Here is a 17,553-nt window from a genome sequence, read left to right as displayed (position 1 = left end):
CCCAAAGCCTTAGCTGCTTTTTGTTGCTTCTCTTTATGGCGCTTTGGGATACTGGCCTCCCATCTCCTTTCGTCTTTTTCTCACATCACCTAGTAGTTGTTCCAGCTTTTCAGGACATAACTGAGACACCCACATTGATGTCTTATTGTAAGATTAAATCAGATATGCTTCATTTGTAATGGCAGATGCATTAGACCCATGGTGAACAAGGTAGTCTAACACACCGAATATCCCTTCTGGGTTCTTATTGGTGTTTTGGAGCTGCTTTTGTTACGCTTCTGTCATGCTCACCTGGATCCCAAAATTTCCCCCCAGGAAGATGTTCCTTGACAGACTTTTCCAAATAATCTTTGAGGGCAAGCAGTATTGGTTGGAGCAACTGACCACTAAGTTCATCATAATCACTTGTCTTGATGAGATATTGAAAAACCTTTCGAGGAAAGAGACTTGCCCCCTGCATGAAGTCGAAGAGAGAGTCTTCATTCTCAGAGCACTCGCCAAGGAAATCTACCAAGCCTTTGTAGTAGGCGTTCAAGTCAAGAACATGTCTTTCTCCTTCTGTCAGACGCCACAGTGGAGTGGTGATAAATTTCTGCAAAAGCCCAAGCGCCTTGCAACCTGCAAAATAATATTCATTTTCAGTGTCTTTCAGAACTTGTTTGACAAGTCTGTTTGGGTCCTTTATTGCTTGCAAGCACACAACAATGTGCTGAATTAAGAAAAACGCATTCCCACCAAGAAAATGTTTTATATTGGACCTGTTCTCCTTGAAGTTTAAGATTAGTGAGGTGCTGGCAAAGTTGTATTCATTCCAAATGTGCTTTCTAGTTTCTGTGAACACCAGTGTCTGTTTCTCATCACCACTCTTGGAAAAGGACCTTCGAACTAATCTGATTGTTCCACTCTCCCCATGGATCTTTTCTCTTTCATCATCCAAACCTTCCCCTGAAGAGAAATGCAGCTGTTTCCTGAGCCAACAATGCTGCAGATGCAGTATCAGCCGTCCCAACAAGGAGATGTAGACCACAAAAAAAGTTGTGTAGCTTCAAAACACTTGCCTTTTCCTCTTCTGTTCAGTCGTTATATGCACCCCCCCTCCCTTGTGTGCCAGGAGGCATGTTAACATTGGGAGTGGGGTCATCTGGACCTAACAAGAGAGCACAAGGGCTAACATGTCTCACTCATCAAAAAGCTGAATAGAATCATCTTCATGTTCTTTAATTCTATCTATCAAATTAGCATTAACCTTCTGTCCCCTGTTTATTTCCCTCCAATATACTGACAGTTCATTATATTCTACGTATTGTTCCTTTTCTTTTGCTTCAATTGATGTTAATCTGCTAGACTCCAATGATAACCTTTTTACAACCATTTTCTTCCTTCTAGTTTTTCTGTGAGTGACTCCTTTTCAGTTTGAAGATGCTTTTTTTCTGGACGTAACTCCTTGATATATTTTCATCATGTCGTTTTTCCCGCCGTCCTGCATTTTTGGTTTTGCTGGGTGATTGTCTCTGCTCTTTCTGCTGGGCAACCTCTTTGGCAAACTGCTTATTGACATCATCGAGGATAAGGTATTCCCATTTAGAGACAGTATCTGAAGAGTTATTTTTTCTGTTGACCGCTGGCCAAGGACAGTTAGAGGGATGTATGGTCTTAAATTCCATTAATCAAGAATGCCGTATTTCTGATAAGATTCTTTTAACTAAATAGGGACTTCCACCGCCTTTCCCGGTTTTTCTCTTTAATCTCTGCTGAAAAATTTTGAATGAAACATCTCATCCACCTGAAGGAATCTTTATTTGAAGATGTTAACCCTTTCCTTTTTAGTGATGAAGATCTGCCTTGGAGTTCGGACAGCTTTCCTCTGACAGATATGCAGCACGGATGGAGCCATTTGAAAAAAAGACTAACAAACATTCAAAAATGGCTCTAAACAAGAAAAAAAACATATTAGTTGTTCTTATATTTGCTATTTCTTCCTAAAATATTATTACCTTGAAATTTTTGGGAAGATGAAACCACCACGGCACCAGGCAGGGAGACTAAGTTGAAAGCAACTACCTGGAAAGAAAAGTAAATTTGTTAATATCTTGCTGATTCTTGAGTCGTGACACAGAAAAGTGTCAACAAAATTAAAAAATATTTGACATACTAAATAAGTTAGACCTAAAGGAAATTTAAATAATGGCACTGTGTTCTTGCATGAATAATTACTTTTAGGGGGTGTTTTTGCTTAGACATAACGTTTCAAAAACCATAGTAGAATCATTTCAAGTGTGTTTTGGAGATTATGAAGACATAAAAGCAAGAGCCAATAAAAAAACAAAAATAGCTTTGTGCTGTTTTCATTAACGGATATTTTTCCTATGGCGGCACATTCAAAGATAAAGATTAAAAATTGCTTTCTTTAATCTGATTTTTCAAAATCTGAAATTCAGCATGAATTCTTTATATGACATGTCAATGCATGTCAGAATATTGTTTGATTATTATAATTATATATATTTGGACTTTGAGTGTGTCTGATGGAGAAATGTGATTTTGTTAGAAGATTTCATTAAATTCTGGATGTACGTTTACATGGTTAAATGAAATAGCAGACATTTTTATCTCATAGGTGACCCTTTCAATTCAGTGCAAAAAAATGTTTTTAGGTATTTTCTCATAATTCTCAAAAATCAGTGATCTGTTTAACTTTGCTCCTGATAACTTTGCTCATAATAAATGAAATAAAAAAATCCATATCAAATCAGAATTAGAGAAAAATTCTGCTCAGGACATCAATAACTAATTTAATGCCATCTTTGCTACTTATAGAAATAAAAAATTGTGGTCTATTTTCTGGTTGTTGGTGAGTTACCTTGGAATTGACTGGGTGAGGACGACCTTTGGAAGCCACAGCTAGCACGGCAGTTTTTCTGCTCTTCCATTAGACGTCTGTCAAAGCACAACAAGCATTGCACTTCCATTTGGTCCACACAGGGTCACTTTTTTGATCTAAAAATAATAGGTGGACAGAAAACAGAAAAGCCTTTGCAGATGAAACAAATGTTGACGTTAAGGGTCGTTAGGATGAGTTTCTAGTTAAGAACATTTTCTCAAACTTCTCAGACAAAATGTTAAAAGTTGTTAACTAGTGTAATTTGTTGTTAATTATTTTGTCAGTGTGTCAAAGTAGATTACGGCGTAACCGGCTGAGTGCAGTTGTGCTTTTCAGAAAAGGTGTCTCAGTGTGCATCTGCCTTCTTACAGCTACTTACAGGGATATAATAATGGATTACGTTTGGAATAAATTACATTACATTCATGGTAATCCTTCATGACATGCTTATTCTAAATCCAACATGATCATTTCCAGTATAAGGTGGGAGGGATAGGAAACAATTATAAAACTGGATGATGAAATCTTGGAAACTAAGACTAGCAACGTTTATGTCCAGTTCACTTCAGTGGGCTGCACATATTTAATGAGGAACGATGATAGCTGAGAGCTGGAAATTGTAAAGCAAACACATACGGCCCTTATTGCACCAAAGCACTGGCTCCTGTTGAGCAACGAAGACAAGAAAATCAAGTCCTGCTGCCTGCTGCAGTATGTCTGTTCATGTGTTTGTCTGTGTCTATTTGTGCGTGTGTGTTCGTGCATGTGTTTGTAAATGACTGTCCATCTTTTTGCGTGTGTGTTTGCGTGTCTGCATGCAAGAGAAGAGTGTGAAAAGCAGGGCTCAGACTTTCAGTCCTTTTTCACACATCTCTTGAGTCTCCTTACGCTTCAGTGATCCTTTCAGGAACCCTATGTTCACTTCCATCCATATGTTCAGCCTTACCAGTGCTGTCTATTTGCTATCTCGTTGCCGCGGTTTCCATTATGCTTCCTGCATGCTCTGCTTTGAAGGACAAATGTGCGGACAATGCCCAGAAAATACAGCTTTTGGGCATTAAAAAAGTATTTCAAAATAAAAGTTGTGTTCATGATATATCTACCATTGATTAATCCAAAACTCCTTAATGTCCGCGGCCTCCGTTGATGACTTGGCAGCGGAGCGCGTCACTTTTAGCAGATTTGAGGAGTCACTTTTCCATTACCAAAGTCGAAACCGTGCCGGCCTGACAAGGGAGTCGGACTCCAGATTACCTGCGAGCACAGAACCCAGGAACAACTTCTGACAATTCAACATTCAAAGTATCTACTCTTAGTCCAACACTCATGACTTTCCACTTCTCTCTCTTTCTACCAACACACTTATCAACCAACAGTAGTCCAATTTCCACTGGCACCCTGTCGGTGAACAGCACCGATGGCAGTCTTGTTAACCCGGTACTCGACTGATCCAGTAAGGATATCGTAGGTCTGATTCCCAGATTTGGTTTAGGAAAGATTTTACGTCAGATCTTCCTGACACAACCCTCTGTGTTCATCTGTGTTTGGGACCGGCACAAGGAGACCCTGGTTTGGGCGTCCTGGTAGCTGAAGTTAAAACGTCATCTTGGATCAACTCAGTAAATCCTGTCCTGAACCAGCAAATGGAAGAATAGAGATGGACTCAAAAATATTTCAATTAGCCTGTTCCTTCTTATGTTCCTAAAAGATGGACTTCAGTGTAAGCATGTAGAACAGCTTAACACTGCTTTATGAACAGTACAATTCCACTGACAGACTTTGTTCTGTTGTCTCATTGGATACTCCCATGATGTGTCTCAGCAGCAGAAATGCTGAGTAACGCTCCTCACAGTGACTTGCAGAGGTACCTCTTGTCAGCTCACGTCAATCTGCCTCTAAACTTCAGTGTCTCCATTCGGTTTATCCTCTGCTTCATGTTTACAACTGTAGAATCTACCGTCAGTCATTTACCTCGTGCTGTGAGGGCTGCCAGTTTTTGCAGAAATTCCCGTTTTACCTGACTAATTCTGATATAGTATGCAAACACGGAACTCTGGCTGCCTGTTTGATGGATGTGCCTGCTCAGAAAGAGGCGCTGCTAAATCTCAACCCACTACCTTACCTTCAGGCTATGTGGCTAATCAGTACGCGGGGGTTCATACAGCTATGATAATTAATACTTTTATGGTAAAATAAAGCAACAAAAACACACAGACTCACACACGTGGACACAGCCTCCTTAGGGCGATAAAGACCTTTATGGCAGAGGCAGTCCTCTGTGCTCTGGGCTCATTAATTCTGCGAGTGTGTCCCTGCAACTGAGGACTAAGCCGTCAGCCCTTATCAACGACACCAGGCCTGCTGTGTTCACACAAGCACACACAGCTGAGGGCACAGACACACACAATGGATTATGAAGAGCACGGATAAGTCGCCAACATCATCTCAGATATCCCCTAACAGGACAATGACTGACTCGCCATCTTCTATCTGTGTCACGGCCAGACTGTGTGTTTGTGCCGTAGGGTGTGGATGTGTGTGTTTGTGTTTGGGGGGGGGGGGTGCTTTTCAAGTGATCTATTTGTTCTGTTGATCCATCTGAAGAAAGTTTCTGTCAAAGATAAGTCATTTGGTTTGTGTTGGACTTAAACTTAAGCATGATGCTGATGAAGACTGTGGTTAATCTTCCTCTCTGTATTTGTGGCTGCTGTTTGTTCCTATGGAGGCCCTGCACATGAATAATCATGTAATATTTACATATTTATGACTTTGCTGTTCTTTTGCATCCCAAACACATATTGCATTTTTGCTCTTGTGATTACAGTGTGTTGATGTTGCATGGATGGTGCAGTAACAACAGTGGGGGTCAATTTAGAGCTAGTTCACACTGGTGTGTGTGTGAATAGCGGTCTGTGTGTATTGTCTGAAGGCTCACTGCACGCTGCATTTATAAAGCACTGCACTGAATTATTACTACTTCATCCTAAGAGAGGTAAGGCTGGCACACTGCACTATCTGCCACATCCCCCCCCCCCCCCCACACACACACATTTAGTACTTTAGAAACAAGTGTGGACCGGATGTCTGTTCCTTTGACACCACACAATCAAGATTAAGCACTTAAATTATTTTTTATCAGACACTGGGTTTGTTTTGTGTAAAACCTACCGACATGTTTCGGCGGAATGCCTTCCGCCTTCGTCAGGGTCGTCATCAGATGGTGGCGTGTGACGTCGGGATGAGGGGGGTGATGAGGGGGGTTTCCTGCTCTTCCGAAGGCGGAAGGCATTCCGCCGAAACATGTCGGTAGGTTTTACACAAAACAAACCCAGTGTCTGATAAAAAATAATTTAAGTGCTTAATAGAACTTATAGACACAATGAACTTCATTGAATCACACAATCAAGATGCTTTACATCACAAAAGTAAAGCATCTTGATTACTCTGCTTTTTCAAACTGAATACACATCATCCAGTAATTAGTTTATAGTTCAATGATGTATTGTAATTGTAAATTTAACGCTGTGGAGAATCTTATTAAGATTTTTACAGTTACCATGTCAATAACTAACAAGAAGAAAGCACAGAAATTTAATTTTTGACTTAACAGCCAAATTATTACATTATTCTTCATAGAAAATCCTCAGCTGTTTTATGTTATGAAATAATATTGTATTCTTCAGTTTGCTGCGAAAGATCGGTTGCCCCCCACACCTGCTTGCAGTGGTCATGTCCTTTCATGAGAACATGCACAGTACGGTCTGCTACAATGGTGCAACATCTGAGGCCTTCCCCGTCAGCAGTGGAGTAAAGCAAGGCTGTGTCCTCGCGCCCACACTCTTCGGCATCTTCTTCTCCGTGCTCCTAAAATATGCGTTCAAGGACTGCAGCGAGGGTGTCTACATCCACACCAGGTCGGATGGCAAGCTCTATAGTTTAGCCCGTCTTCGTGCCAAGACTAAAGTGACAAAAGTACACATCCGTGAGTTGCTCTTTGCTGATGATGCAGCCTTGACTTCACACACTGAAGGCGGCCTTCAGCAGCTCGTCAGTCGCCTCTCCCTCGCCTGCAAAGAGTTTGGACTTACCATCAGTCTGAACAAAACCAATGTCATGGCCCAGGGCACTGAGACCCCTCCAACAATCACCATTGATGGACACATCCTGGACGTTGTGGAGAACTTCACCTACCTCGGGTCCATGATCTCCAGTTCATTGTCCATTGACTCGGAGATCAACAGCAGAATCGCAAAGGCAGCTGCAGTCATGGCCAAACTAATCCAGCGAGTGTGGAATAATTCCAGCCTCACTGAGAATACCAGATTGCACGTCTACCAAGCCTGCGTGCTCAGTACCCTCCTCTATGGCAGCGAAACGTGGACCACCTACGCAAGGCATGAGAAGAAGCTCAACACCTTTCACTTGAGGTGCTTGCGGCGCGTGCTGCGGATCAAGTGGCAGGACAATGTCCCAAACATAGAGGTGCTGGAACGAGCCAACATGAACAGCATGCACGCAGCACTTGGTGAGAGACGTCTGAGGTGGCTTGGCCATGTCATGAGAATGGACACAGGCTGCATCCCTAAAGACCTACTCTATGGCGAGCTAGCTGAAGGCTATAGAAGAAGAGGGCGTTCAAAGCTGCGCTTCAAAGACGTCTGCAAGAAGGACATGAGGTGGTGCTCCATTGACCCCTACACTTGGGAAAGTCAAGCAGACGATCGCCTCATCTGGAGACTTGCAGTCAGGCAGGGTACAACAGATGCTGAGGCCAAGCGGAACGAGAATGCTGTACAGAAAAGAACCAGGAGGAAGCAGCGGCAGCAACAGCTGCAAGAGCCATCATCCTTCACCTGTACCAAGTGTGGCAGGGACTGCCATTCCAGAATCGGACTGCACAGCCACTCTCGGCGGTGCAGGTAGATTCATCAAGGAGCTACACCATCGTCTCTCAAGACGGACGGCTGCCGACAATATTGTATTAAATGAAGGCAGAGAGAAGTCACAGCATAATTAACCCTAGGCACTTTAACATTGGGAGTTGGGTCATCTAGACCCACTAGACAGTGCTCTGAACCTTTTTTCTTCAATGATTTGTGATCTTCACTGGTGTCCATGGATTACATGAAATCTTTCCACCTTTATCCACCTTTGTCATGGTAGGGAGAACACGTCAATGGAAGGGTGGGGTCATCTAAGATAGCAAGGGTTAGAAATCACAAGTTGAAAAAAACTTTATTGGTTTTCTTAAAAGAGACGTTTTCTAAGTAACTCCTTTATTAATTTCTATTCAGCAGCACAACACTTTGCGCCACCTGCTGTGTAATGTGTATTTATTGCTTATTTATGTTGTATTTGTCCGCCACGTCTTAAAGTCTGGTCCATGAAAACATGTTTTCCGACATGAAATCGGACCGTGTGTCTCCAGCTCAATAACATCAGTTTTATAGTTAAGTCTGTGACTAAGAACACCTGCGTCTCCAAACCAACGCTTTTATTGAACTTTCTGGTTTCTGCTGTCAGTCCGGTGTAGTTACCATAACCGTTCAGCCTGGAACTACCGTTTGGGTCCTTCGGGGTCCTGGGACTAATTTATGAGGGAATATAACTTTAGGTTACAAAAGGAAACGTGAAATGAAAATTTGTAGAGCCCGAGCAGATCTCGATGCTACGTAGTTTGTCCAAGTGGGGCTACCGTAGTGTGACGTTACCTTCAGTCGAAAGAACCCCGAACGGTAGTTCCTACACCGGCAGCTTTACCCTCCACTTCTGTCCGGAATCACTGCTTCACCAGCCATAGCTACATGGACATGAACCAACAGAAGTGCGTGCACGCACGTGTGTGTGTGTGTAGGTGCATTCACACCAGCTGCATCGTCTGGTGTTCAAGCGGCCTCTTTAAATGAAAAGTCAATGTGATCGCGTGCTGGAAGTTCAACCAGTTGAACTTTGGACTACTACATCATGAAGATGCTGAACTTTGACCAGTCAGTGTAATGTGTGGGTAGAATCCTTTGCATGGAAGTGCAGGCTGTTGTAAACAGGATCGCAAGGGAGAAATTACAGTTTTTCTAAGTCGCTTTAGTACAATTCTCAGATCAGAATTGAAGTTTGCAAATACGTGTGTGCATTTCTCAAAACAATTTGTACAAACAGCCAAACACTATGGATTTCTTGCAAAAGCCTGTAACTTGCTCAAAATCTTTAGTTCATCTCTCAAAACTAAGTCTTTATGTCATAGAACATGTCAGTGCCATCAGAATGTCAAGTCCTTGTGTCATTGTCTATGAAGAAGACAGTCAAATTACTTAGTCATGTTGTCAATTTACCTGTGTACTTGGGGGAATATTTACAAGAGTTCACTACATCCTCTCTTTTTATTTCAAAAACGAGCCGTCAGAATTGTACATAAAGCCCGATATCTTGATCATACAAACAATTTATTTTATCAATCAAGACTTTTAAAACTGTATGACCATGTGGATTTTTACACTGCGCAACTTTTATACAGAGCCAGTGGGAAATGGTTACCATTCAATGTCCAAACACAGTTCTTAGAAAATGAAGGAGGCTACAGACTGAGGGGATGTAGGAACTTCAAGATCAAACTGATAAGAACCACTAAGAAAAGTTTCTGTGTGTCGGTGTGTGGCACTAAACTTTGGAACAGTTTAAGTAATGAGCTCAAACAATGTTCAAATATTCAAATATTCAAGAAAATGTATAAAGAAACTCTTATTTCAGGATATGAGGATAAGAGGATTTAAGGATCAACAGGTGTTTGAATAATTCCAAATCCATGTGTAAACTTGATTGTGGTGAAATAATCAAAGCTCTTTTAATTACAACCACTGAGTATTACATTGTAATGTGCAATAATGATTACTGAAATGTTTAAATTACAATCAATAAGCTATTGATTTTGTTTTCTTGATCTGCAATGTGTAGCAATAATTACTGGTTTAATGTTATCATGTGTTCTAATGATAATCAATTATTATTACATATCGGTACCGTTACTGTTTACTGAAATCATGAATGAATGTTTTCTGAAGATCATCAATCATTACTAGGCACTGGATTTTGTTACTTCAAGAGAATCTATCTGATCAGAACCGGATTTAAAAACACTGTTAAACTATCAAATGAATGTGTAAATTCTTTATTTCTTTGACTACAATGCTTGAAATAAATCAATAAAATCTAAATCTAAACTTTAGAGGGAGTTTCTGATGTAAACTATGGCTAAAGTTTTGATGACAATTATTGTAAAATGTAAGTTACACCATTTTTGTTTGATTGCAAGAGACTGGACAAGATTCACATTTACACTTTTATTGTTCATATTGTAATTTGTTGACAGACCATGTCAAACCAACATAGAAAAAACCCACTGCAAACAGTAACACAAAGGGGGAAAAAAAGATAGGACAATACTCTGTACAACAGTACAGGCAGTGCAGTAGGAATTGGTGTGGTCTTCCTACACCTCTTGCTGTTCCAGTATGTTAGGCCACAAATTCTCATCCACATCACAGCAAATATCCTCTCTTGCAATGCAGCGAAATATGTTTGTCACATTATGACAACTTGGTCAACCATTTTGCAGTTAATGACTTATACGATGAACTAATGACTAGGTCTTTTGAGGAGTAAGACTATTGCACAGTGAACTACATAATACATTTTGATCAACATGACATAAACAATTGATAATGTAGCAAAGAGCAGAGAATTGTACATAATCATTTGCATGGATGTACCAAAGCAATTGCAACTTGTTCAAAGAAGTGAGAAACTGCATACATGATGTGCACAAGTGACATCATGATGTGAAGATTGAACAAATAGTTTTGGGAATTTCATTCTGATCTGAGAATAGTACTAAAGCGACTGAGAAAAACTGTAATAATTGCAGTTTATGCACGGCGGGAATTCTGTGACACCAAGTCTTTCATGCATTAGTACAGAGCTGTGAAAGAAAAAAACCTGGAGAAGAATTTGCTGGATTTGCACCGCTTTGACATTGCACACCAAACCTGTACCAACTGTGGGAGGCGGACAAGAACAAGAAAACTGTTAAAAAAACAAAAGAAAAAGGAATCCGCTCCCTGCTTGTCCGGTGTGTGAACACCACCGACTGAATGCACTTTCATAAAACCATGTGTAGCGCGTTCTTGGAACCCCACTGGGAATGTAGCTTTAGTGGGGTCTCGTATCGCATGCGATGGTATTCCTGGCATGTGCCTGTGTTCCTCACGTGGGGACAGTAGAGGAGCATGAAATCAATTCACAGAAAGAGCGGAATGTTTCTCAAAGTTAACATGAATCTTTTACTACATCATACACAGATAATTTGCTATAACGTACTAAATGAAACTTTTTTAAATCAGTGTACCACTAACTGTTGAGCAGGATCAGAAATTTGGTCAATTTATTAAATACAAAACAACTTTTCTCTAAAGATGTATGTGCTATAACTGTGCATCCAAACAAAGCTCTCTGTTTTTATATGTGAAGTGGAAAAAACCCCCACTTGTGTCAAGTATGGTCAAGAAGTGCTTGAGCTGCAACTGAAGACTAATTCAGTTAGTTTTGTCCACAGACGTCGTTTTTCACTTGTTTATGTTTCTGGTTGGTTGATGTGGGTTTTTAAAGCTGCCTGAAAGCCTGTAATAAGAACTCAAAACAGAATTCTATTCTGATGGTAGTAGCTTCTAATTTAAGAAGAGCCTCAGATACTAACGTCGGTGGCTGTTGTGGTGGAACACATCAATCAACGTTTGATCATTACTCTTAGATCAAGAGTGATTGTTTCATTTACATGACAAAAGACCATTGAACCATCTTTTTGTAGTCATCTAGGACCAGGTCACAGCAGCAACAATCCAAGCAATGATGTCCAGATTTCCCTCTCCCTGGCCACTTCCTCCAACGCCTCTGGGAGACCCCAGGTGTTCCCAGGTCAATCGAGAGATAAAGTCTCTTTAAACTTTCCTGGGTCTTCTCTGGGGCCTCCACCCAGTGGGACCTGCCCAGAACACCTCCCCCCAGGAGGCAGATGCTCGACCCACTTCAACTTATGTGGAGGAGGAGTAGCTCTACTCTTAGCTCTCTCTGGGTGACCAAGCTTCTCACCCTATCTCTAATGGAGCGCCACAACTGGTCCGTTGTGGTCAAGAGAGAGCTGAACTACAAAGCAAAGCTTTCCACTACTCACCTTTGGTCATAAGCTCTGGATCATGGCTGAAAGAACGAGGTCCCGAATACAAGCGGCTGAAATGAGCTTCCTCTGTAGGGTGGCTGGGCGCTCCCTTAGAGATAGGGGCTTTCTGGCAAGACCAAGAGCCGGGGATCACATCACATCTGAACCTGGGGGTGTCCGTGTCCCTTGCTCCTTCATGGACCAACCGTGGGCCAGGTGGGTGGCTGCCTGGAGCGCGGGGCGGTTTTCCCTTGGGGGGTCCTGACTACTACCTGGGGTTGGGGTTGGGGGATGCCCAGAACTCCTGGGTGGTGATGAGGTGCTCGTCTGGGGCTGTGGACGCTCTTCTGAGGCGTTGGGCCCACCAGGCGTGGCGGGGGGGCTGGCCCTGGCCTGGGTGGCGGATATGATCGCCCGGGGGGCGGTTGTTCTCTGCCTGCTGCCGTGTGGTGTTGGGGGTTTCTGGCTGCCGCTGCTGCTGCGGCGGGGGTCTTGGTGTGGGGATGACTGGGCACTCTCCCTCCTTCTTTCTACATTCTATCATCCATTTTAGAAGAATATAAACACTCACTCGAAGGCAGGTGTTAGCTCATCTTTGCACAAATAGTTTGTGTGATTTAATGAAATATTTCACACTAGTTGTTCTGAAGGCATGCGTGTGTGACCATTATGTGTGTTGTGTTTTTGACATGTGAACATTTTTGGAGCCAACATGTCATGGTGTCGTAGACGTAGCAGACCCAGACGCTGAAACCCGGAAGAAGCTCACAACAAGGATGGCTTAGAAAGGATTTATTTTACCAATGTTAAATAATTTTCTGAGGGAGCGTGGGAGTATCTCCTCCGTGGAGAGACCCAGGGATCCTTTTAACTGGCGCTGGATTCTGGTGAGGAGCTCCCATTTGAAGACCGACAGGATGATGAGTAGATGAGGGTCAGCTGGTTCCAATCAGCAAGGTGGTGAGAGCTGTGGGAGGGGGAGATGAACTGACAGGCACCGTGACACAACAGGTACTTTTGTAACATTTGAGTGTGTGTGTGGACAGGCCCCGCCCTTTTAGACTTGTATTACATCTGAACCTCACTGTAATGATTATAACCATCCAGAAACTTGTTGCTTTATGCTGCTTCGTGGATTTACCCCCCCTTTCTATAATCACCCTCCTATCCACCCCTCTCTAATATCCCTCTCTCTTCTTTCTTCCTTTCCTTTTCCGTCCGGTCCAACACAAAAGATTTTCGAATATGATTAAAATGAATAAAGTTTGGCCTCGATTACAAAAGGGGTTTATTCAGACATACCTTTGGTTTGTCAGAAGATTCATAACCCCTGTTGTTAAAGTAAAATATGTCCAACACAAGAGGCCTTCAGTTCTCATCTGTTTACCCAGCTGTTGGACAGGACTAGTTAAAAAAAAGAAAAAAAAAACAAAGAAAAGAAAAATAAGATTAAAACTTGTGTTGAATCAGGAGCAGACAAAAAAAGGTTGTTTGAATATAACTTCTAGTTGGTACGTACAAACTACAATCAGTGAGCCACAAGCTCCCTTCTCTTCTCCATTCTGATGCATCTACATGCAGACAATTAGATCCATAAACATTTTTGTTTTCCTCACCTGAACTGGGATCTGGATCAAAACTGTACGTTAGGTTGGGTTGTGAGGGGCTATAAGCTAAGGAGAGCGTGTTGACAGATGGATCATGGATCGAAATGAGGACAGGCTTTCTCTGCCTCAACAGTCCTGCCCACAACTCAAAGGCGAATTTCTATTAAACTCCTTCTACTCTGCAGAAACTATGTTCAAGAAAACAACAGTTTTTTTTTAATTTTGGCCAAAAACGGCATAATCATAAACGGCATAATTAAAAAACCACAGGGAACACTTTGAAAATAGATCAAAAGATGATCAAAGTGAGAATTTAAATGTCTAAAAGGAAATAACTCAGAAAATATTTAAAGAGAATTCAGAATTTAATCACACTGTCACCATTTTGCAACAGGACTTTGCTCATTCCATTACCTGTGAGTTCTTTCTGCATCAAGTCCTTTAATATTCTTTATAAAAGTTAATTTAAAATATGTCTCATTTTGGTTTGTTCTGAGGTTTCTGATTTCATAAGAATCAACAAGAGTTTTGGGGTTCATCTGGTGTGCTTTGATCTCATTACCTCAGAAGACACTCAGAGAACACTCCATCTGTCCTTGAGGAGCAGATACTTTTTAGTCAGTGCTAAAGCGCAGATGGCTGCTACAAGCCACACTGATTCCTGTTTTATTGTGTAATTTATCCGTTTTTCCCTATTGGACTTGGAACGGTGTGGCAACCACTTATTCACAGCTCTGTTACCAATAATATGCCTCATTAATGGCTGCATTTGGGGACTGGGGAGCTGCAGAAGCAGAAAGGCAGCTTTTTAAAACACTCCAGCCTCCATTGGTGTTATAACACATGAGCAGGGGGCAGAACTCCGGGACACAATCTGAGAACATCTAATGTGTTAGAGAATGTAGAAGTGTGTGTTGGCCTAGCTCAGGGGTCTGCAACCTTTACCCCTCACAGAGCCATTTGGATCAGTTTCCCACAGAAATGGAAACACAGGGAGCCGCAGCACCCTTTGGAAAACCTGGTGTTTCCAGTGAACAGCATCATTTCTCTCATTTTTAAAGTTTTTGTTCGTTATTCACTTCTCATTCAACCTCATTCAACATGTACTATCTTCAGAGGCGGTCCTGGCTGGTCTGATGCCCTGGGCGAAACAAAATATACTTGAGAGTTAAACATGTGTAAAGCATACTTGTATAGTTTAATTCACTATTAAGATATAGTGTGTAGTTAGTTTACACTTATCACACATAAGTTTGTGTTTTCCTTTGAAGGTTGGCTGGTTCTGGTAAAACTTGACACATTTTTCTGTTTTTTTTTTCTCTTCTTGATCTGAAAACAACCCTGACATAAATTCTGAACGAATAAATTCTGGTCATTTTCGTTGTCTTCATGAATGAACATCAATGGAAACTTAAGGACATATTCTCCTGTTTTTTATGCTCAAGTGTCACATAAAACTGAACAGAAAAAGACAAACGATTCATGATCCATGACGCATCATCGTGATCTGTATAAGGGTACAGTGGCCTTCTCTGGCCACCAGGAGGCATGCACATTGGTACACTTTTATTTACAAGGACTTGCTTGGATTATTGCCTCCCTACATTTGTTCCTTAATCACAAGGAGAAGTGTGGAATCTTACCCCTCAAGATCTAAAGAGCAGTTGTTGCTTTCTGTTCCATTTGCCCGCACAGAGCTGGGGAAAAAAGCCTTTGTCCACTCTGCTCCTTTTGCTTGGAATATGCTGCAGAAAGACTGGAAACTAACTGAACTGGTCTCTTTAAATGTTTTTAAGAACAAGCTCAAAGCATCAAAGACTGAAACAATAATGTGCAACTGCTTTTTATGACGGATGTGGTTTTAATGATGTTTGTTTATGTGTATTTTTTTGTGTTGAAATGTGCTGCTTCCTGGCCAAGACTCCCTTGGAAAAGAGGTTTTTGATCTGACTGGGACATCCTGGTTAAATAAAGGTTAAAGAAAAAAAAGAAAAGTAGTAAACTAGTAACAGTCATCGCCACGATGTTGGTCTTTTTTCAGAGCGTTTTACACATCACTCTGACCCATCAGGTCACTGAACTAGAATCTATTGCTGTGAGGTTCTGCAGAACTTTGGCCCGCTTTGCCAACAGCGTTTTGTCCGATGATCCGTGAATTAGCCGCTGTGTAGCTGCAGTGCTTCACTTGTTCTTATCTGAGCCGCTAAAAAGCACCACAAACCGTGTTTTTATATGTTACTGACAGCAACATGGCACAGAGTTTCAGTTCTGTACCCATCCCAAGTAATAACTAAGTAGTTCATGTCTCATAACAACAAAACATGTTGCCTTTTAGCTCAGATGTTGTTGTTTTGGTTCAGAGTACAGCTGCTCAAAAAGAGGCTCAGTGTGCTCTGCTGCCAACTAGCAGTGAGATATCCACTGACTGTCTTTTTAGAAGAACTTTCCATCCCATAACTTTGGTCCGTGCTCACAGCCGCAGACACGCCCCCTCTTGGCGTTCACACTGCTATCTTCCTTCTTCCCACTTGCACATCCCGATGGTGTTAAAGGCACCACGACAGTCTTAGAACATGATAGACCAGAAAGCACAGAGCCGCAGCACAGGGATGAACCCTGGGCCCACACCCACAGGTGGGAGTTGTGCTTACAGCCCAAAGATGTGCAGGACATTTGGCATTTGATAGAGAACACCAAGAGTGGTAAATTGGCCACTGACTGGCACCCTGTGCTCTTCACAGATGAAAGCAACTTCACACTGTGCCCGTGTGACAGCATGACGGGTTTGACAGTGGGTCAGTAACGGTTTGGGGTGGCATTTCTTTGGAGGGTGGCAAAGCTCTCCATGAGCTCACCAGATGTTCCTGGATCTGAGATTCCACTTTCGGCCAACATCTCTCCAGTTCAGACTTTTCCAGGGAAAGACCTCTTGCCTGCCAGCTCTAGACTCAGCATCCTTGGCACAAGAGTTCCAAAATGTTGAAGCATACATGAGAAACAAATGACCTTGAAGTTCAGAGTTCATTTTTTGGTATTTGAATAAGTCTTATTTGTTAACCCTTGTGCTATCCTAGGCACTTTACCATTGGGAGTTGGGTCATCTAGACCCACTAGACAGTGCTCTGAACCTTTTTTCTTCAGTGATTTGTGATCTTCACTGGTGTACATGGATTACATGAAATCTTTCCACCTTTATCCACCTTTGTCATGGTAGGGAGAACACGTGAATGTAAGGGGGGGGGTCATCTAAGATAGCACAAGGGTTAATAGTTATTAATGCTTATTTGTATAAACCTTAGCTAACATTGAGGAAGAGACTTTAATTTGACTTGTGTTTAATGATGATGCTTTCACAGTGGGGCAGTAAAATGTGGCATTTCTTTGTTTTCACATCAGTGTGTGCTTGAGTGCACACACACATTTTTTTTCCATTGTTTCATAACATCCTGTTTTTACCTTAATTTAGAAATGCTTTTAATTATATGGCTCTATTTAATGCTGCATAATAATTGTTCAAAAAATAAAATCATTAGCAAGTAATTACTATGGTAATTTGTCTGTTTATTCCTACATTTAACTAGTCATAGCTCAGTAACAGAGGCAATAAATTAAAGGTGACAGAATATTCCTTTTACTTTATTTTGAGATCAGATTTATGTTTCCATTTCACTTTTGCTTTCAAATTAAACCATTGTTTTAGAGAAAGTTTTGAACATTTTGTTTTAAAGATTTGAATAACTACTAAGTCACTATGTCACCCAGAGTTCATGAAGTTTCCTCCTCAGGCTGAAGGATGTGGCGCTCCAGCATTTAATTATTGTAAATATGTAGAGGCTGTGTGTTATAACTAAATGGATTAA

This window comes from Oryzias latipes, chromosome 4, assembly GCF_053564925.1.
Source record: "Oryzias latipes strain Hd-rR chromosome 4, Olatipes_Hd-rR_3.1".
In the NCBI taxonomy this organism is placed as follows: domain Eukaryota; kingdom Metazoa; phylum Chordata; class Actinopteri; order Beloniformes; family Adrianichthyidae; genus Oryzias; species Oryzias latipes.
This window is presented reverse-complemented; position numbering follows the sequence as displayed.